Here is a 22980-nt window from a genome sequence, read left to right on the forward strand (position 1 = left end):
CTTGCCCTTTGCCAGACGCCTACCCTAAGAGACTTTGTCAGTCGTGTGTACGGCAGACGGTAGGAAATAAATTGATGGGGACTCTGATAGCGGTAGCGCCAGATAAATTACATAGCCTTTTTCTCCGCTCCCATAGGTGGCGGAAGAGTCTCCTGATTTCACATCAAACCTTAGGGAGATTATCAGGAAGGAGGTGAAAGATTCCCTGAAATCCCTGTCCCGGGAGCCTTCCAAAAGAAGAAGGGAGCCTAGCGCCTCAGATTTGGATTCGTTCGCTGGCCCTAGTAGGGAGAATGAGTCAGATGCCTCTGTCTCCTCAGCGTCCTCTTCGGAAGAGGAGTCTAACCGGTTCTGTTTCCCATTGGACCAAATGGACAAACTAATTAAATCAGTTAGATCCACCATGGGTGTGGCTGATGAAAGGCCAGAACTCTCTACACAGGACCTAATGTTTGGCAGTCTAGACCCTAAAAAACGTAGGTCTTTTCCGCTCAATGACAAGGTCCAGAACCTCATCAAAAGGGAATGAAAAAAAACAGAGAAGAAAGGCTCTTTTCCACCTGCCTTTAAACGCAGATATCCCTTTGAGGACCCCATGGTGAATACATGGGATAAGGCGCCGAAATTGGACGCAGCGGTGTCTAAGGCGTCTAAAAAATCATCTATCCCCTTTGACGACATGGCTTCCCTAAAGGATCCTCTCGATAAGAAGGCTGACTCATTCCTTAAAGGGACATGGGAGATGTCAGCGGGTGCCCTGAGACCTGCTGTAGCTGCGACATGTGCAGCCAGATCGATGATGGTCTGGCTGGATCAGCTAGGGTCTAAGTTGGAAGGCGGTGTTTCCAGAGATTCTATGTTGAAATTCCTGCCAACAATTCAGAATGCCGCTGCCTTTCTCGCGGACGCATCTGCGGATTCGGCAAGAATGGCGGCTAGGGCGGCCGGACTATCAAACGCAGCACGCAGGGCCCTATGGCTGAAATGTTGGCCGGGTGACCTTCAATCCAGATCCCGTCTGTGCTCTATCCCATGCGAAGGGGAATACCTGTTTGGTCCAGTCCTAGACGAACTGCTGGAGAAAGCTGGAGACGAGAAGAAAAAGTTTCCCAATCTACCAACTACCTCTTACAGGCGTCCCTTCGCAGGGAAGAGATTCTTTTGGAGGAGACCAGCCAGAGACCAGAGCAGATGGGATGAGAAAAAGAAGAAAGGTACTGGATTTATGTTTGGAGGTGGAGGACGTCAGGAGCCATCCCGTGAGGTCAAAAAACCACCCCAATGACTAGTCGCCCCGGTGGGAGGTAGACTATCTGCCTTCTACCCGGCCTGGTCCAAAATCTCCAGTAGTGATTGGATTTTGGGGTTAATAGCTGCGGGTCTGCGGCTAGAGTTCTCTTCCATCCCTCAGAACTTCTTCAGAGTTACCCCACTCAGGTCCTCTCCAGCAGAACAGGCGGCCCTGGAAGCAGAATTTCACGACCTGCTCAATAAGAATGTCCTGTCAGAGGTTCCGGAAGGAGAACAGGGTAGAGGATTCTACTCTCCTCTATTCCTAATAAGTAAACCTGATGGCTCCTTCAGAACAATTATTAACCTTAGGGCTCTTAATAATTTCCTGACCGTCCAATCATTTAAGATGGAAACTATTAACACCGCAATAAAGCTGCTGTTTAAAAACTGCTTTATGGTAGTATTGGATTTGAAGGACGCCTATTACAATATCCCTATTTATGCAGGTCACCAACGATACCTGAGGGTGGCGGTAAGGTTGGATGGGGTAATCAGACACTTCCAGTATAGGGCCCTCCCCTTTGGTATATCGGTCGCCCCTCGAGTGTTTACCAAAGTTATGGCGGAAGTTATGGCACACCTGCATGAGTCCAACATTCTAATAATCCCCTACCTGGACGATCTCCTTATCGTAGGTAAAACGGCGGATCACTGTCTGGAACAGTTACATAAAGTGATGCCTGCTCTGGAGCGTCTGGGGTGGATGCTAAATGTTAAAAAATCACGCTTACAGCCCATGACGGTGCAGCGATTTTTAGGCCTGACCCTGGATTCCCAGGTTCAGGAATGCCGTTTGCCTCAAGAGAAAATTGATCGCCTGCACCTTCAGGTGCTGAATGCCTCTAAAATCCCTTAGAAGAGCCATGTCTCTGTTGGGCTTTCTCTCGTCCTGTATTCCAGCGGTCCGATGGGCCCAGTATCATACGAGGATACTTCAGGGCGAGGTGCTGTTACAACAAAAAAGGTTGGGGGGATGTCTGGAGAGCCTGATGACCCTATCCCAAGACGCTATTATGTCCCTCGGATGGTGGCTAGACCAAGAGAACCTGTCCACAGGGGTCCCCTGGGAATATAATGTAACTCGTATAGTCACCTCGGACGCTAGCCCTTCTGGGTGGGGGGCTCACATGGGGGATACGTTGGTCCAGGGGCTTTGGGATCGGGATCAGATAGAAATGTCTTCCAACCTAAAGGAGTTAACGGCTGTGGAACAGGCAGTTAAATCACTCCTTGTCTATCTACAGGGCCACCACGTGCGGGTATTCTCGGACAATCGGGTCGCCGTGGCATACATAAATCACCAAGGCGGGACTCGTTCCAAATCCCTAATGTGCGTAGCAGATCGTCTATTCCATCTAGCAGAGCAACATCTTCTCTCATTGACGGCTCTTCACATAAGAGGGGCAGAAAACACTACGGCGGATTTCTTAAGCCGCAATACATTGAGGCAGGGAGAGTGGTCCCTGAATGACTCCATCTTCAACCTCATCGTGGAAAGATGGGGTCAACCAGAGGTAGACCTGTTTGCCACAAAAGAAAACAGGAAAGTGGCACAATTCTGCTCTCTCAACCCCAGAGAAAATCCTCTGTCAGTAGACACCCTCCTCATAGACTGGAACTTCAGGCTAGCCTACGCCTTTCCTCCCCTGTCTCTACTTCCTCTGGTGGTGAGGAAAATCAGGAAGGACAAAGCCACAGTGATAATAATTGCCCCCTTCTGGCCCAGAAGGACGTGGTTTCCGTGCCTGAGGGGTATGTCGATATCCGACCCATGGGTCTTGCCAGACATCCCGGATCTCCTATCCCAGGGCCCAGTCTACCATCCTCGGGCGGTTGGCCTTCATCTGACGGCGTGGATTTTGAGCGGGCGCTGTTAAAGGATAGAGGGTTCTCTCCGGGCCTCATTAACACTCTGCTGAAGAGCAGAAAAATAATCACCACAAAGATTTATGTTAGGATCTGGAAGAAGTTCCTTCAAAACTCGGGGGTAATAGCTGGTCAGTCAATACCAATAGACCAGATTTTAGAATTCTTACAGAAGGGGTTGGATATGGGGTTATCCCCAAATACACTTAAAGTGCAGGTATCAGCCTTAGGGGCCCTCTTTGGCTGCAACATTGCTGAGAATCACTGGGTCAGCAGATTCATCAGAGCGACAAAACGGTCTAGGCCTATGGTGAAGAATAGGGTCATGCCATGGGACCTGAACCTAGTCCTCTCAGCCATGACAGAGGCTCCATTTGAGCCAATTGCATCAGCCTCTATTAAAAATGTATCCCTTAAAGTAGCCTTCCTGGTGGCCCTAACATCGGCGCGTAGGATAGGTGACATCCAAGCATTATCCAGGGTTCCCCCTTACATGCAGCTTAGGGATGATAGAGTGATTCTCTCCCCTGATCCAGCATATCTTCCTAAAGTAGTGTCCAGGTTCCACAGAACACAGGGAAATAGTTCTTCCATCTTTCCTCCCCAATCCTACTAACGATAAGGAAAGGGAGCTACACACTTTAGATGTAAAAAGATGTATCCTGGAATATCTGGCAGTAACTGATCCCTGGAAGATAGATAACGCCCTATTCGTGTCCTATCAGGGTAGTAGGAAGGGTCACAGGTAGTGTTGAGCATTCCGATACTGCAAGTATCGGGTATCGGCCGATACTTGCTGTATCGGAATTCCGATACCGAGATCCGATATTTTTGTGATATCGGGTATCGGTATCGAAACAACATTAATGTAAAAATGTGTAAAAGAGAGAATTAAAATAAAAAATATTGCTATACTCACCTCTCCGACGCAGCCTGCACCTTACCGAGGGAAGCGGCAGCGTTCTTTGTTTAAAATTTGCGCTTTTCTTTCCTTTACGTGAGTCCCGGCTTGTGATTGGTTGCGTGCCGCCCATGTGACCGGGACGCAACCAATCACAGCAAGCCGTGACGTAATTTCAGGTCCTTCAGGATTTTAAAATTACGTTCCGGCGTTGTGATTGGTTGCGTCGCAGTCACATGGGCGACGCAACCAATCACAGCAAGCCGTGACGTAATTTCAGGTCCTTAAGGATTTTAAAATTACGTCCCGGCTTTGTGATTGGTTGCGTCGCAGTCACATGGGAGACGCAACCAATCACAAGCCGTGACATCACGGGAGGCTGGACACGCGCGCATTTTAAAATGGGCGCGTGTCCAGCCTCCCGTGACGTCCCGGCTTGTGATTGGTTGCGCCGCGATCAACCAATCACAAGCCGGGAGGCTGGACACGCGCGCATTTTAAAATTTTAAAATGCGCGCGTGTCCAGCCTCCCGGCTTGTGATTGGTTGACCGCGGCGCACAAAATGAGTGAGGATGAACTAAACCAAACAAGGGGAAACTGCCAATGTTGTCAAAACATCAATTATTGCATAATAAGTTTGGTCGAATTTGCAGGATGTGTCTCACATTCCCATGTATCACCTCTCAGCTGATGTATTATACAAGCCTCCCGGCTTGTGATTGGTTGACCGCGGCGCAACCAATCACAAGCCGGGACGTCACGGGAGGCTGGACACGCGCCCATTTTAAAAAGCGCGCGTGTCCAGCCTCCCGTGACGTCACGGCTTGTGATTGGTTAATGGCGGCCATGTTGCCGGGACGCGGACCAATCACAGCAAGCCGTGACGTAATTTCGTCACGGCTTGCTGTGATTGGTCCGCGTCCCGGCAACATGGCCGCCCTGACCAATCACAAGCCGGGACTTCACGTAACCAAGTAAAAGCGCGAATTTTAAACAAACAACGCTGCCGGTTCCCTCGCTGAGGTCCAGGCTGCGTCGGACAGGTGAGTATAGCGATATTTTTTATTTTAATTCTTTCTTTTACACATTTATATGGATCCCAGGGCCTGAAGGAGAGTTTCCTCTCCTTCAGACCCTGGGAACCATCAGGAATACCGTCCGATACTTGAGTCCCATTGACTTGTATTGGTATCGGGTATCGGTATCGGATTGGATCCGATACTTTGCCGGTATCGGCCGATACTTTCCGATACCGATACTTTCAAGTATCGGACGGTATCGCTCAACACTAGTCACAGGGCATCATAATCTACTTTAGCTAGATGGATCAGGGAGGCTATCTCGCTGGCATACATCTGAAAGGGCAAGCCGGCACCTGAAGGTCTGAAAGCGCATTCCACTAGAGCTATGGCGGCTTCGTGGGCAGAAAGATTGGAGGTGTCGATCGACCAAATTTGTAAGGCTGCTACTTGGTCTTCCCCAAACACATTCTATAACCACTATAGATTGAACTTGGGTGCCTCTTCTGACCTCTCTTTTGGTGTAAGGGTGCTGCAAGCTGTAGTCCCTCCCTAGTTAGTTACTCTCTGTAATTCTCTCCGTAGTGCTGTCATGGACGACCGATAAAGTCTTAGTTACTCACCGGTTAACTGTGTTTTTCGGAGTCCATGACAGCACCTGTACATACCCTCCCGTCTTCTTAAGTTCTGGGTGTACACCTCTTCCTTTATTTATATATTTCATGGGTAGTGAATAGTTAGTTATTTGTGCCATTGTTTATTATGTATGCTATTAACCTTGGTGGTCCTCTTGTGCTCTGTAAACCAACTGATGCGTGGGAGAGGTGCCGCCCTTATGTATCTGTAGGTTTCCTGTTCCTGAAGGGCGGATCCCCTCTCTCCGTAGTGCTGTCATGGACTCCGAAAAACACCGTTAACCGGTGAGTAACTAAGACTTTTTTTTTAAGATCAAGTCGGGTTTTGCGAAACCCGACTTTGCCCAAAGTCGAGTCAAGTGCAGTCGGCCGATTATCGCTAAAAGTCGGGGATCGACCGAAACACGAAACCCAATGCAAGTCAATGGGGAAGCATAGTCGGCAGTGAGTGGAGGCAAGGAAAACACCTACAGTGACCATTTTAATGCCAAAAACATCCATTCTTGTTTCTGAAGCTTGTCAATCTTAATTAACTTTATAATAATAGTTGGGCATTGGAAATTGGGGGTCATTTGGCAAAAGTTGTGGGGGGTAGGGCTGGTTCAAGGTTTTAGTGGGCCCAGGAAACGTGGACTACGTCACGGCGGTGGAGCAGTGAGAGGTAAGTATGTTAAGTTTGCAAGTGCTGTGATCCTAAGCAAGCAGGGGGGGGCCACTCTTTGGCATTGGCACTGGCACAGGGCCCCTCAAAGTACAGCGGTGTGTTTGCACGGCGGGGGCGCCTCCCACAAGCAGCGACACTTTTGCGTACTCTGAGGGGCCCTGAGCCAGTGACGTCGCCAACGAGTATGCCCCCCCCCCTGATGAAGGAACCTGCACTTTCATCTGCACCTTCCTCTTTGTCCCTGTGTAAGGTGGTATAACATGCGGGAAGGGGAACCTTACTTTCAGCAGGGTCAGATTCTGGCTGTGTAGAGTGCAAGGGGAATGTAGTGGTCTAGGTCAATGTACCAGCAGACTCATCTAGCAGTGGCTGGGCAATGGGCAGGATGAGGAGGAAACACAGATATAGGGCCAAAGAATAAAGTAGGCTAAATGCAGTTCAAAATTGGTAACAGGACTAAACAGGCGGCATTGCTTTGTTCAGTGGAGTAGCAAACCAAGGAGCAGCAGACACGGTTTTAAGGGCCCAACCACACTAGTAGGCCACATGCAGTTTAATATCTGCTACTATAGGCCAAAAGCCTAAAGACTGAAGCTCAGCTTTATACAGTGGAGGACAACACCATGGAGCGGCAGACACCGTTAGTAGGCCGTGACCACCAATTTTTTGTTAAAAAAGCACTTAATGAGAGCCAGAAGGTTGAAGCTCAGCTTTATACAGTTGAGGACAACACCAGGGAGCGGCAGACACCGTTAGTAGGCCGTAACCAAAGTTGAAGGCCAAATGCAGTTTAATATCTGATACTATAGGCCGAAAGCCTAAAGACTGAAGCTCAGCTTTATACAGTGGAGGACAACATCAGGGAGCGGCAGACACCGTTAGCAGGCCGTAACCACCAATTTTTTGTTAAAAAAGCACTTAATGAGAGCCAGAAGGTTGAAGCTCAGATTTATTCAGTTGAGGACAACACCAGGGAGCGGTAAACAGAGTTATTAGGCCCCAACCACCAATTTTTTTTAAAAAAGCACTTAATGAGAGCCAGAAGGTTGAAGCTCAGATTTATTCAGTTGAGGACAACACCAGGGAGCGGCAAACAGAGTTATTAGGCCCCAACCACCAATTTTTTTAAAAAAAGCACTTAATGAGAGCCAGAAGGTTGAAGCTCAGATTTATTCAGTTGAGGACAACACCAGGGAGCGGCAAACAGAGTTATTAGGCCCCAACCACCAATTTTTTTAAAAAAAGCACTTAATGAGAGCCAGAAGGTTGAAGCTCAGATTTATTCAGTTGAGGACAACACCAGGGAGCGGCAAACAGAGTTATTAGGCCCCAACCACCAATTTTTTTTAAAAAAGCACTTAATGAGAGCCAGAAGGTTAAAGCTCAGATTTATTCAGTTGAGGACAACACCAGGGAGCGGCAGACACCGTTAGTAGGCCCTAACCACCAATTGTTTTTTTAAAAAGCACTTAATGAGAGCCAGAAGGTTGAAGCTCAGATTTAGACAGTGGAGGACAATTTGAATTAGGGATTGCAGACAGACTTAGTAGGCTGTCCCCTGTGGACCATGCATCCACATTAACCCATTGCGCCGTAATGGACACGTAACCTTCCGTGGCCATGCCTACAGGTCCATCCGTCTGTTGTCAGGTGCACCTTTGTACTCACAGATTGCCAGAGTGCATAGACAATGGAGTTGGTGCTGGTGGAGGGCTGGGATGGCTTTTCTTGCAAAAGAAGTGTCGACTGGGTAGCTCGTAGCGTGGGACAGCGTAGTCCATCATGGCTTTTTTAATATTACATAAAATAAAGAAATAGGCTCTATGCACTTTAAAATAGGTTCCAGGGGTACACGGGCAGCATTGGTGTGGTCATCGGAGGAGGAGGATTGCAAGGAGGGACCGCAGACAGGCTTACTAGGCCTAAAATAACTAAAAATAGGCTCAAGGCAGTTTTAAATCGGTTACATGGATACACAGGCAGCATTGTGGTCAGCGGAGGAGGAGGATTGCAAGGAGGGACCGCAGACAGGCTTACTAGGCCTAAAATAACTAAAAATAGGCTCAAGGCAGTTTTAAATCAGTTACATGGATACACAGGCAGCATTGTGGTCAGCGGAGGAGGAGGATTGCAAGGAGGGACCGCAGACAGGCTTACTAGGCCTAAAATAACTAAAAATAGGCTCAAGGCAGTTTTAAATCGGTTACATGGATACACAGGCAGCATTGTGGTCAGCGGAGGAGGAGGATTGCAAGGAGGGACCGCAGACAGGCTTACTAGGCCTAAAATAACTAAAAATAGGCTCAAGGCAGTTAGAGTTATCTCGCAGGGGTACACAGGCAGCATTGTTGTGGTCAGTGGAGGAGGATTGCAAGGAGTGTCTGACGCAGTTAGTACTCACAAAAAATAAATAGATGTTAATGTCTCGCAAAACAACAACAGCAAAAAAAAAAGTGTGGCATACTTAGGTACAGGGGTGGGCTCATCTGCTGAGTTTCTGACATAGTAATTTGGCAGTAAGTATTTACTGGTGTCAATATAGGACACTGACCCAGACTACTTTAACTAGCATCATAGATGTCAACAAATTGGTATTGTCAGTGCCAGGCATTGAATGATGTCAGCGCATAGACTAAACATTGGTGGAGCTGTGAGAGATAATTTTGCACGTGGTAGAGCACAGTTTGACATGGGGGGTGAACTCTCTTGTGGCCGGCGGTACCGTCCCAGGGCCCCTCATGTTACAATGGTGTGTCTGACGTTGGGTGCGCGCCACCACCGCCAGAGACACGTTATTGTACTATGAGGGACCCAGTGGCAGTGCCGTCGACCAAAAGCGGGCACACCCACCTCTTCAGACAAACGCCACTCTAACGGGTGCTTGCGCCAAGTGGCGAGACCACGGCCCCGTGGGGGGAGTTTTCCCATTGAGGGAGGTGTAAACATGTCGTATGCTGGACAAACAGCTGCTGCAAATTAAGAGATTGGAACACTCAGTAAGACCAGTCCACAAGCAAGACCTTTTTATAGGAAAGCTAGGTGTCAGCCGGGAAAGGTGGGGCAAAATAATTTGAAATCCAGGAGTGGTTCATTTTAATGAAGGTTAGATCATCCACATTTTGGGTAGCCAGACGAGTCCTTTTTTCGGTTAATATTGAACCAGCAGCACTGAATACTCTTTCTGATAGCACACTAGCTGCTGGGCAAGCAAGCTCCTGCAATGCATATTCTGCCAATTCAGGCCAGGTGTCTAATTTGGATGCCCAGTAATCAAATGGGAATGACGGTTGAGGGAGAACATCGATAAGGGATGAAAAATAGTTAGTAACCATGTAGGGTGAGCTGGACTGGAGAGCTGGAGATCGTGGAACTAGCGGTGGTGCCAGTGGACATGGGTGACTGAGAGAGGGTTGGAGATGGTATTCTTGCCGGTGCCCTACATGCAGTGTTTCCTACTGCGAACCTGGTGATTCCCTGACTGCTTTGGCCTGGCGACGAAAGCTGCACAGATACTGCAGGTGGTGCGGGAAATGGTGGGTTTACAGTGAAGGAATGGATGTAGCGTTTCTGACTAGCTTCATTGGCCGAGGGTGCTGCAACCTTTAGGGATGTTTGGTAGTTAGTCCAGGCTTGCAAATGCATGGTGGATAAATGTCTATGCATGCAACTTGTATTTAGACTTTTAAAATTCTGACCTCTGCTTAAGGTAGTTGAACATTTTTGACAGATGACTTTGCGCTGATCATTTGGATGTTGTTTAAAAAATGCCAGACTGCACTCTTTCTACTATCGGATACCTTTTCAGGCATTGCAGACTGAGCTTCTTTAACCGGATGGCCACGCTGTCCTCCAACTGGTTTTGGTTTTGCCACGCGTTTTTGGCCAGATACGGGCCCGGCAGATGGAACCTGTTGTGATGTTGATGCCTGCTGTGGCTCCTCCTCCTCCGCTTCAGAACTACTGCTGCCTGCACCCTGTTCCCCCAATGGCTGCCAATCGGGGTCAAAAACTGGGTCATCTATGACCTCCTCTTCTATGTCGTGTGCAACTTCGTCTGTGTCACCGTGTAAGCCGGTGGTATAGCGTTCGTGAGGGGGCACCATAGTCTCCGCTGGGTTTGATTCTGCCTCAGTACACTGCGAGGGCAATGTTCTGGTCTGAGTCAAAGGAACAGCATAGTAATCTGGCTGTGGCTGTGCATCTGTGCACTCCATGTCCGATTCAACTTCTAATGGGCATGGCCTGTTAACTGTTTCACTGTCTAACCCAGGAACGGTATGTGTAAAGAGCTTCATGGAGCAACCTGTTGTGTCGAATGACGCATCCTTCACTGTTGTTCTGGGTGAAGGACACAAGGAAGCGACTTGTTCCTGACCGTGAACATCCACTGACGATGCACTGCTCTGACATTTGGCACTTTCCGAGGAGGAGGCAAAAGAGCTAGAGGCAGAGTCAGCAATGAAAGCCAAGACTTGTTCCTCCTGCTCCGGCTTCAAAAGTGGTTTTCCTACTCCCAGAAAAGAGAGCGTTCGAGGCCTTGTGTAGCCAGACGACGAACCTGGCTCAACAACTCGAGACTTAGGTGCTGTACTGCTTTTACCATGACCATCTGATGCTCCACCTCCACTACCATCATTACCAGCTGACAATGACCGCCCACGGCCACGACCTCTTCCACTAGACTTCCTCACTGTTTGCAAAACGTAACCAAAGTAACGGTATTTGTTACTGTAAAACAACTTATAAGGTGATCTCAAACTTCTGTAGGATTTATATATACCTTTATAGGTGCCTGACACTGAAAGGAAAATCAGGCCCAATGTTACACACTAGGTTTTCTGTGCCCCAATAATTTGAGACAGATGGCACACACAGGACCGGCACTCAAGCAGAAATGCCAATCTTTATCTCCCACTATTATTTATTTTTTTTTACAGGGAGAATTTACCCCCCCCCAAAAAAAATGGCCCAATATTACACACTGTTTTTCGGTGGCACACAAAGAGAGACAGATGCCACACACAGGACTGGCACAGAGGCAGATTTGCCAGTCTTTATCTCCCACTATTATTTTTTTTTTTTACAGGGAGAATTTACCCCCCCAAAAAAATGGCCCAATATTACACACTGGTTTTCGGTGGCACACAAAGAGAGACAGATGCCACACACAGGACTGGCACAGAGGCAGACTTGCCAATCTTTATCTCCCACTATTAATTTTTTTTTTACAGGGAGAATTTACCAAAAAAAAAAAAAAAGGCCCAGTATTACACACTGGTTTTCGGTGGCACACAATGAGAGACAGATGCCACACACAGGACTGGCACAGAGGCAGACTTGCCAATCTTTATCTCCCACTATTAATTTTTTGTTTTACAGGGAGAATTTACCCCCCCCAAAAAATGGCCCAATATTACACACTGGTTTTCGGTGGCACACAAAGAGAGACAGATGCCACACACAGGACTGGCACAGAGGCAGACTTGCCAATCTTTATCTCCCACTATTAATTTTTTGTTTTACAGGGAGAATTTACCCCCCCCCAAAAAATGGCCCAATATTACACACTGGTTTTCGGTGGCACACAAAGAGAGACAGATGCCACACACAGGACTGGCACAGAGGCAGACTTGCCAATCTTTATCTCCCACTATTAATTTTTTGTTTTACAGGGAGAATTTAACCCCCCAAAAAAAGGCCCAGTATTACACACTGGTTTTCGGTGGCTCACAATGAGAGACAGATGCCACACACAGGACTGGCACAGAGGCAGACTTGCCAATCTTTATCTCCCACTATAAATTTTTTGTTTTACAGGGAGAATTTACCCCCCAAAAAAATGGCCCAATATTACACACTGGTTTTCGGTGGCACACAAGGAGAGACAGATGCCACACACAGGACTGGCACAGAGGCAGACTTGCCAATCTTTATCTCCCACTATAATTTTTTTTTTTTAGAGGGACAATTTACCAAAAAAAAAAAAAGGCCCAGTATTACACACTGGTTTTTGGTGGCACACAATGAGAGACAGATGCCACACACAGGACTGGCACAGAGGCAGACTTGCCAATCTTTATCTCCCACTATTATTTTTTTTTTTTACAGGGAGAATTTACCAAAAAAAAAAAAGGCCCAGTATTACACACTGGTTTTCGGTGGCACACAATGAGAGACAGATGCCGCACACAGGACTGGCACAGAGGCCGACTTGCCAATCTTTATCTCCCACTATTAATTTTTTTTTTTACAGGGAGAATTTAACAAAAAAAAAAAAGGCCCAGTATTACACACTGGTTTTCGGTAGCACACAATGAGAGACAGATGCCACACACAGCACTGGCACAGAGGCAGACTTGCCAATCTTTATCTCCCACTATTTATTTTTTTATTTTTTCAGGGAGAATTAAAAAAACAAACAAACAAACAATATTACACACTAGGTTTTCTGTGGCACACAATGAGAGACAGATGCCACACACAGCACTGGCACAGAGGCAGACTTGCCAATCTTTATCTCCCTGCAGTAATCTCAGAAAAGTATAGCAGGCAGCTATAAAAAGGACTGCTGCACACAAAAGTGTGGACAAACAAATAAGATAGCTGTGCAGAAAGGAAGGAACAACAGGATTTGTGCTTTGAAAAAAGCAGTTGGTTTGCACAGCGGCGTACACACACAGCAACGCAGCTATCAGGGAGCCTTCTAGGGCAGCCCAATGAGCTACAGCGCTGAGGAAAAAAAAAAGTAGCTTCCACTGTCCCTGCAAACAAAAGGTGGTGTTGGACAGTGGAAATCGCTACAGCACAAGCGGTTTGGGGGTGAATGTACCCTGCCTAACACTGTCTATCCCTGCTTCTGACGAAGCGGCACCTCTCCCTATGCTCAGATCAGCAGCAGTAAGATGGCGGTCGGCGGGAACGCCCCTTTATAGCCCCTGTGACGCGGCAGAAAGCAAGCCAATCACTGCAATGCCCTTCTCTAAGATGGTGGGGACTGAGATCTATGTCATCACGCTGCCCACACTCTGCGTCCACCTTCATTGGCTGAGAAATGGCGCTTTTAGCATAATTGAAACGTGACTTTGGCGCGAAAGTTGCGTACAGCATGGCCGACCCCACACAGGGATCGGGTCGGGTTTCATGAGACACCGACTTTGCAAAAAGTCGGCGACTTATGAAAGTGAACGATCTGTTTCGCTCAACCCTAGTGACCATCAGTGCACAGCTGAGAGCCTTAGTGCAGGAAAGCTTCCGAGAGCGCTCAACTGAGTGGATTAACTCCTGTACTGGTAAAAGAAACCTGCACCGTTTAATATGAAGGTGATCTGCTTCTAAATAGCGCAGGAGAAATCTGGACCTACAGTCTTCTGGCTCTTCTCTGTCACGGTAAACACATGACACAGACGCCGCAATCTTCTGGCCCCTCTCTGTCGCAGTATCCCTGTGACAGGAAGAATCAGAATCAGAGGTATCAATCACTGGGACATACAGGGATGTCTTAATGCCTTAACTTACCCAATTTCCCTTGATGTCATAGAGTCTTAAAGGATTGAAGGGAGCACCAGCCGCAGCACCTCATATGTAAATTAAAATGCATCCATTGCCAGGCTCTTGTTTTCTGAATGCTATTTGACACTGATGCAATCACTGAGACCTTGGCTTTATTTCTGTTTTCAACTTTTGCCTTATCCCTTGAATTTGGAACCTGGTTCCTGTTTTTCTACTCCTTGTTCTGATTTCTAACCCATCCTACAACTCTGTGTTATCCTGTGGCTTGCAGCCATTCTGGCCACTTTTCTTGTTACAACACAAGAATCTATTCTTGACTAACAGTAAAGTATCCTAAAGCACTACTCCAGCGATTTTCCTTTTCTTTTACTGCTGGAGTGGTGCTATCAAACTATGTTCTCTGCACTTAGTTTCATACTTACCAGCCACCATCTTCTTCTGTTCTCAGCACTGCTCCGGTCAGTCTCTAGCAGTTTGTGACTTGCTAGATCGCATAACATAAGTGTTTGCGGGACAATCCAGAAGTCAGAACTCTATGTAACACTATGAGAACTAGAATGAGACCAGTACAAGGCTCTCGTAGATTTATATTGAGCATTTGTGACTGTTACCTTGACTTCTGATAAGTCAGAATTTGCGGTCACAAGATGGCAGCCGGGGAATGGAGTAGCACAGGGAAAATGTCAAGACATTGGCTTGTAACCATAATACTAGTCTCAGGTACTTACATAAGTGGCACAACTCCAGTGATTAAATAAAAAAAGCCTACTGCTTCAACTTTTTCTGACATATTGGTGGTTTTTCAATGAATCAAGATTCCTTAAAAATTGTGAAATTCCCTATTTATTGCCAAACTGATTGAGATTTAATTCTTTAGTAAGAAAAGTCACCATTAGCATATCAAGAAAATAGATAAGGCAGATACTGTAGATAGATAGATAGATAGATAGATAGATAGATAGATAGATAGATAGATAGATAGATAGATAGATGGGTAGAAAAAGAGGAACAGCACCAGAAAAAATACCTTAAAGCGTGCACGCTTCCCTGACCAGCATTCCAATGGCCTTTCAGACATTAAACAAAAAGGGAAACAGCACAAAAAGATGTAAAAAAGAGGACTTTAATGCCCTGTGGCGTGGCAATGTTTTGGATAAAAATGGCTTGAGAAAGGATTTGTTTTATCCGGAACGTTGCCACACCACAGGGCATTAAAGTCCTCTTTTTTACATCTTTTTGTGCTGTTTCCCTTTTTGTTTACTTACTAGATAGATAGATAGATAGATAGATACATTAGAGTCGGTACCCATGAGAGAAGTGTCACCTTGCCGACATTGATGGACATACATGAATTGGCCAATTTATGTGCTAAGAACCTTACTTTTTGTAAGCATATATTATTTAGCTATAATGCATTTCAGATCTCATATATTCAGTGCATGCACATACTTTTGCCTTTACAGAGTGCTGCTGTGCTATCTCTTTTGCATATTATGTAGTCATTGCAGCTTGCACCTATTCACACAATATAGAGGTGCTGGTCAGGTTTTGCTTTTTGTAATTTACCATTGGAGGTGGTGACTTCCTCTTTTCCTGACTCTGCACTCCTCCCATCATCTTAAGGGTGCTTTTAATTAGTGCTGGTTTCTACCTGCCTATCTAAAATGTATACTTATAGCCCGGGAGAGGCATGTTTGATAAGTATTAGAGTAGGTACCTATCAGAGAAGTGTCACCTTGCCGTGGTTGATGGGCATACATGAATTAGCCAATTTATGAGCCAAGAACCTTCATTTTTGGAAGTACATTTTATTTAGCAATCATGCATTTCAGATTTCATATAATTAATGTATGCATATATTTGGCCCTTACAGAGTGCTACTGTGCTATTTATTCTATATCTATAGATAGATAGATAGATAGATAGACGGAGGGATGGATGGATAGACGGATGGACGGACAGGCAGATAGCGGTCTTCCTCAAGTCTGTGAATTTTCAGCTGTGATAAAAAAAAGTACTAGAATTATGAAGATGAACATGTAAAGAAATAATTAAAGATGAGAGTGGTGTAATATTATGCAATGAAGGTGTTACGGTATAAAATGAAGTCAAGAAAACCTTTGGCACTCAACAAGTCCACAATTCTTTACTTTTGAATTCAAATTTATTGTGGCAGCCAGCAAAAATATATAACAGACAAATCCAACGTTTCGGCATACATTGCCTTTTTCAAGGTAGTCTATAATAGAAAAAAATTTACAACAATTTATTTTTGCAAGAAAATTTTTTTATATCCGACCGCACAATATGCTGAATAAGCTTCACCAAAAGTGGGTGCAAGATTGAAAAGAGTCCTTTTCTAAAGTAAAAGTAATGTGTAACCCAGAAAACACCATGGAAAGGTAATGATTAAATTGAAGAAGAAACTTAAGTTGCCACACTGACCTAGGGAACAAGTAGGTGAGATGCACAGAAAGAAATGTGAAATAAAGAGAACCACCAATCCAGAAATCATATCGAAAATGTGATTAAAGAAAAAAGGCGTGAGCCAATAGGTAAAATGTATGTAAATATATATGTATACCCATATATACACACAAACATGCGCATATACACATAGGGAGGTACATATAGCCATATGTCCACTAGTACCTATATAGCAGTGGGAAAAGGAACGGTCTAGTAATGTGGAAAATACCTGCAAATAGTATATAGCGCTCCTAGTGGGTTAATTAGTCAAACATGACAAGGAAACAGGGCGCATACTGAAAAAAAGTAGAGTACACAGCTGTAAAAGTAATAAATTGGTAAATATAACACCCAAATATCAAAAGTAAATCGAAAAGGTCCCATAGGGCAAAAAAACAGAAAACATCAGGCATATCCATCCCACATGTATAGAGAAGGCATATGGAGAAACCCGGTCTCCCACATGGAGATCCCGTAAAAGAAACAAGACAAGCAATACAAAAATAGAGCACCGTCAATACCTGAAAAGGATGAGAGGCTGGCGTGCGTCCAGTGGCCCAGAGCAAGACGTCATGTGAGTGCCGTACTTCGAGCCTAAATATCGTAAAATATATGACGTAACTTCCGGTGATACGAGTGAGAACTCGTGTCAAGTCCGGAAAAAGCCGAATGTAGAAGACAGCGCAGGCGCATCACATAAGCTGTATAACGCAATGTGCGTTAGAAACCCGAAGGAGGTATACGCTGGATTAGCACAACATTATTACAGCGCATGCGTAAAAAAAAACGTGTATTTAAACTACTGGAAGAAAAACAAGTTCCTCTGCATAACAAAACATGCCTGGTACGGAAAATAGGAAGAAGGACAGGTTAAGATAAGGATATAATGAATTGAAGAGGCATCTTATCATAACGCATGCGTACTAGATTCTAGTGAATATACAAGCCTGCTCAGACTAGGTGATAAAAAATGGATAGAAAAAGGAAAAATGGCTATTCAATATGGGTGTCTATTAAAGGAAACCAAATAAATAATATAAGTCTATGGATAATATGGCATATACCGTAATAGAAAAAATTTCCATACCAAATATATATATGTATATATGTCTATACACATACCCATTGAAAAGAAGATATAGTCAGCGTGTAAGTTAGCAAGGATTCATGCTCAAGAAGATCACAAAAATAGGTATATTCATAATTTAGAGAATAGAGAGAGTGGGAAAAGGCATACCACCGTAAGAGAACCAGATTGGAAAAAAGGATGGAATCACATTGGCACCTAGGAAAAAGGGAATCAGAGAGGTAAGTATATAACAAATATCATATATTCAATATATTAAATATTCCAACACATATCAATAATAAACCGCCTCATATTCCCTATTCATGCCTCGTGGATGAAGCGTCTGGAGAGTGAAAATCCAGAACGCTTCTCTCTCTTTTAATTTCTGGATCCTATCCCCACCACGCCTGGAAGAAGAAATACTCTCAAGTACTTGGAACTTCAATTGAGAGATCGAGTGTCCCGCTGAGATGAAGTGAGACGGGACCGGAAGCAGTTAGAATTTTCTCAACCGTTCTGGCTAATGGAGAAAGTAATGAGTTGGTGGATGCAACAATAGGCCGCCCCGGGGGGCACGTGGGATGTTTGTGAATCTTTGGAAGCGCATAAAAAACAGGTGTAACCGGATGTAAATTCAGCAAAAATTCACTTCATTTTGAATCTATCACATTTCTTTCTTTATACGACCTAATTATCTGTTGAATTTCTCTCGAGACTTCTCCAGATGGATCCCTATCAATGGGTAGATAAGTGTTCCTGTCACTAAGGTGTTTATGGACCATTGATAAATAAAACGAGATGTCCATCACCACAATTGCACCCCCCTTGTCCGCCGGTTTTATAGTAATTGATTTATTTTGTTTAAGATCCTCAAGGGCCCGTCTATCAAGTATAGTACAATTAAGTTTAATGGGACATAAACCTTGATTAATCTGAGCACATTCCTTCTGTATATCATGTGAAACTAATGAGATATATGTCTCTACCGGATGATGGGACTTTGGAGGACTATATCGACTGGGTACTGACAAGTCCAATTCCTTAAGATTAAAGACACTTCTATCGACTTCTGAAGGTACAGCTGAATGAGGACCAATAGAGGTCTCACTAATGGTTGCAAAATGTGTTTTAAGTCTGAGGTTTCTAAAGAACCTCTGTAGTTCCTGGTCTAGTTGAAATCCATTAAATGTCGGCGTAGGACAAAAAGAGAGGCCTTTTTGTAATACGGTCAATTCAGATGGTGAGAGACTATAGGAGGAAATGTTGTAGACCAATTGGTCCCTACCTGCGATCGTGTTCTGATACGGGAACTGTTGTCTACGTTTTCTGGAACCCCTCCTCGTCGGCCTCTGTTGGACCGACCTCGCCTTTGCTCTAAAAAAGGAGAGGTGGCACGGGAATTAGAATCATTATCAGAGCTAGAAGAGGTGGTAAAGAAATCACGTCTATACTGGCGTCGATCACGCTGAGTGTTCGTGTCCCGCCATCTGTAGACCATGTCAACATGACTCGTGTCAAGTCCGGAAAAAGCCGAATGTAGAAGACAGCGCAGGCGCATCACATAAGCTGTATAACGCAATGTGCGTTAGAAACCCGAAGGAGGTATATCATAACGCATGCGTACTAGATTCTAGTGAATATACAAGCCTGCTCAGACTAGGTGATAAAAAATGGATAGAAAAAGGAAAAATGGCTATTCTATATGGGTGTCTATTAAAGGAAAGCAAATAAATAATATAAGTCTATGGATAATATGGCATATACCGTAATAGAATAAATATCCATACCAAATATATATATGTATATATGTCTATACACATACCCATTGAAAAGAAGATATAGTCAGCGTGTAAGTTAGTAAGGATTCATGCTCAAGAAGATCACAAAAATAGGTATATTCATAATTTAGAGAATAGAGAGAGTGGGAAAAGGCATACCATCGTAAGAGAACCAGATTGGAAAAAAGGATGGAATCACGTTGGCACCTAGGAAAAAGGGAATCAGAAAACCTCCTTGGAACTACATTACGTAACCTTGGCGGAATACCACAAGGTTAAACGCATACCTCGTGGACTACGGGTCTCACTACGTCCCACTCTATTTCAAGAAAAAGCAGACTTTTGTACGAAATTCGAAGGCATCCTGAATAAATGTTCTATGGATATTATGTTACTAACTATTGAATATCTGCAGAGAGAGATTTCGGAAATGGACAAACAGATTGAGGTCATACAGCAACAACTAAATAACACTTTGTCTAATGATAAATTTGAGAGTTTAAAACAGAAAATTGACAAAACTATAGATGAATTTAGGAATGTTTTGCAAGAGAGGAAGCGGTCAAAATTTCTACGTGATACGGAAGATTATCATCGTAAAATGGTCTACAGATGGCGGGACACGAACACTCAGCGTGATCGACGCCAGTATAGACGTGATTTCTTTACCACCTCTTCTAGCTCTGATAATGATTCTAATTCCCGTGCCACCTCTCCATTTTTAGAGCAAAGGCAAGGTCGGTCCAACAGAGGCCGACGAGGAGGGGTTCCAGAAAACGTAGACAACAGTTCCCGTATCAGAACACGATCGCAGGTAGGGACCAATTGGTCTACAACATTTCCTCCTATAGTCTCTCACCATCTGAATTGACCGTATTACAAAAAGGCCTCTCTTTTTGTCCTACGCCGACATTTAATGGATTTCAACTAGACCAGGAACTACAGAGGTTCTTTAGAAACCTCAGACTTAAAACACATTTTGCAACCATTAGTGAGACCTCTATTGGTCCTCATTCAGCTGTACCTTCAGAAGTCGATAGAAGTGTCTTTAATCTTAAGGAATTGGACTTGTCAGTACCCAGTCGATATAGTCCTCCAAAGTCCCATCATCCGGTAGAGACATATATCTCATTAGTTTCACATGATATACAGAAGGAATGTGCTCAGATTAATCAAGGTTTATGTCCCATTAAACGTAATTGTACTATACTTGATAGACGGGCCCTTGAGGATCTTAAACAAAATAAATCAATTACTATAAAACCGGCGGACAAGGGGGGTGCAATTGTGGTGATGGACATCTCGTTTTATTTATCAATGGTCCATAAACACCTTAGTGACAGGAACACTTATCTACCCGTTGATAGGGATCCATCTGGAGAAGTCTCGAGAGAAATTCAACAGATAATTAGGTCGTATAAAGAAAGAAATGTGATAGATTCAAAATTAAGTGAATTTTTGCTGAATTTACATCCGGTTACACCTGTTTTTTATGCGCTTCCAAAGATTCACAAACATCCCACGTGCCCCCCGGGGCGGCCTATTGTTGCATCCACCAACTCATTACTTTCTCCATTAGCCAGAACGGTTGAGAAAATTCTAACTGCTACCAGTCCCGTCTCACTTCATCTCAGTGGGACACTCGATCTCTCAATTGAAGTTCCAAGTACTTGAGAGTATTTCTTCTTCCAGGCGTGGTGGGGACAGGATCCAGAAGTTAAAAGAGAGAGAAGCGTTCTGGATTTTCATTCTCCAGACGCTTCATCCACGAGGCATGAATAGGGAATATGAGGCGGTTTATTATTGATATGTGTTGGAATATTTAATATATTGAATATATGATATTTGTTATATACTTACCTCTCTGATTCCCTTTTTCCTAGGTGCCAATATGATTCCATCCTTTTTTCCAATCTGGTTCTCTTACGGTGGTATGCCTTTTCCCACTCTCTCTATTCTCTAAATTATGAATATACCTATTTTTGTGATCTTCTTGAGCATGAATCCTTACTAACTTACACGCTGACTATATCTTCTTTTCAATGGGTATGTGTATAGACATATATACATATATATATTTGGTATGGATATTTTTTCTATTACGGTATATGCCATATTATCCATAGACTTATATTATTTATTTGGTTTCCTTTAATAGACACCCATATAGAATAGCCATTTTTCCTTTTTCTATCCATTTTTTATCACCTAGTCTGAGCAGGCTTGTATATTCACTAGAATCTAGTACGCATGCGTTATGATAAGATGCCTCTTCAATTCATTATATCCTTATCTTAACCTGTCCTTCTTCCTATTTTCCGTACCAGGCATGTTTTGTTATGCAGAGGAACTTGTTTTTCTTCCAGTAGTTTAAATACACGTTTTTTTTTACGCATGCGCTGTAATAATGTTGTGCTAATCCAGCGTATACCTCCTTCGGGTTTCTAACGCACATTGCGTTATACAGCTTATGTGATGCGCCTGCGCTGTCTTCTACATTCGGCTTTTTCCGGACTTGACATGAGTTCTCTCTCGTATCACCGGAAGTTACGTCATATATTTTACGATATTTAGGCTCGAAGTACGGCACTCACATGACGTCTTGCTCTGGGCCACTGGACGCACGCCAGCCTCTCATCCTTTTCAGGTATTGACGGTGCTCTATTTTTGTATTGCTTGTCTTGTTTCTTTTACGGGATCTCCATATGGGAGACCGGGTTTCTCCATATGCCTTCTCTATACATGTGGGATGGATATGCCTGATGTTTTCTGTTTTTTTTGCCCTATGGGACCTTTTCGATTTACTTTTGATATTTGGGTGTTATATTTACCAATTTATTACTTTTACAGCTGTGTACTCTACTTTTTTTCAGTATGCGCCCTGTTTCCTTGTCATATTTGACTAATTAACCCACTAGGAGCGCTATATACTATTTGCAGGTATTTTCCACATTACTAGACCGTTCCTTTTCCCACTGCTATATAGGTACTAGTGGACATATGGCTATATGTACCTCCCTATGTGTATATGCGCATGTTTGTGTGTATATATGGGTATACATATATATTTACATACATTTTACCTATTGGCTCACGCCTTTTTTCTTTAATCACATTTTCAATATGATTTCTGGATTGGTGGTTCTCTTTTTTTCACATTTCTTTCTGTGCATCTCACCTACTTGTTCCCTAGGTCAGTGTGGCAACTTAAGTTTCTTCTTCAATTTAATCATTACCTTTTCATGGTGTTTTCTGGGTTACACATTACTTTTACTTTAGAAAAGGACTCTTTTCAATCTTGCACCCACTTTTGGTGAAGCTTATTCAGCATATTGTGCGGTTGGATATAAAAAAATTTTCTTGCAAAAATAAATTGTTGTAAATTTTTTTCTATTATAGACTACCTTGAAAAAGGCAATGTATGCCGAAACGTTGGATTTGTCTGTTACATATTTTTGCTGGCTGCCACAATAAATTTGAATTCAAAAGTAAAGAATTGTGGACTTGTTGAGTGCCAAAGGTTTTCTTGACTATATTTTGCTATTTTCCTTTGAGCACCACATAACAATATAGAGTGCACCACTCTTGACCTGATTACAGTATAAAATGAAATATCTACAGAGATGCAAAGCTTTGAACTTTATTATGGGAAAAAACGATCACTTCCTCACGGAATGGAGGTTAAGTGCAGGATGTGTCCTTAGTTATGCATTCAGAACAAAAATAGTATTTTGCTTTGATGATTGCATGTAGTTTCCATTGCTAAAGTGATACAT

This window comes from Ranitomeya variabilis, chromosome 1, assembly GCF_051348905.1.
Source record: "Ranitomeya variabilis isolate aRanVar5 chromosome 1, aRanVar5.hap1, whole genome shotgun sequence".
Classification (NCBI taxonomy): Eukaryota; Metazoa; Chordata; class Amphibia; order Anura; family Dendrobatidae; genus Ranitomeya; species Ranitomeya variabilis.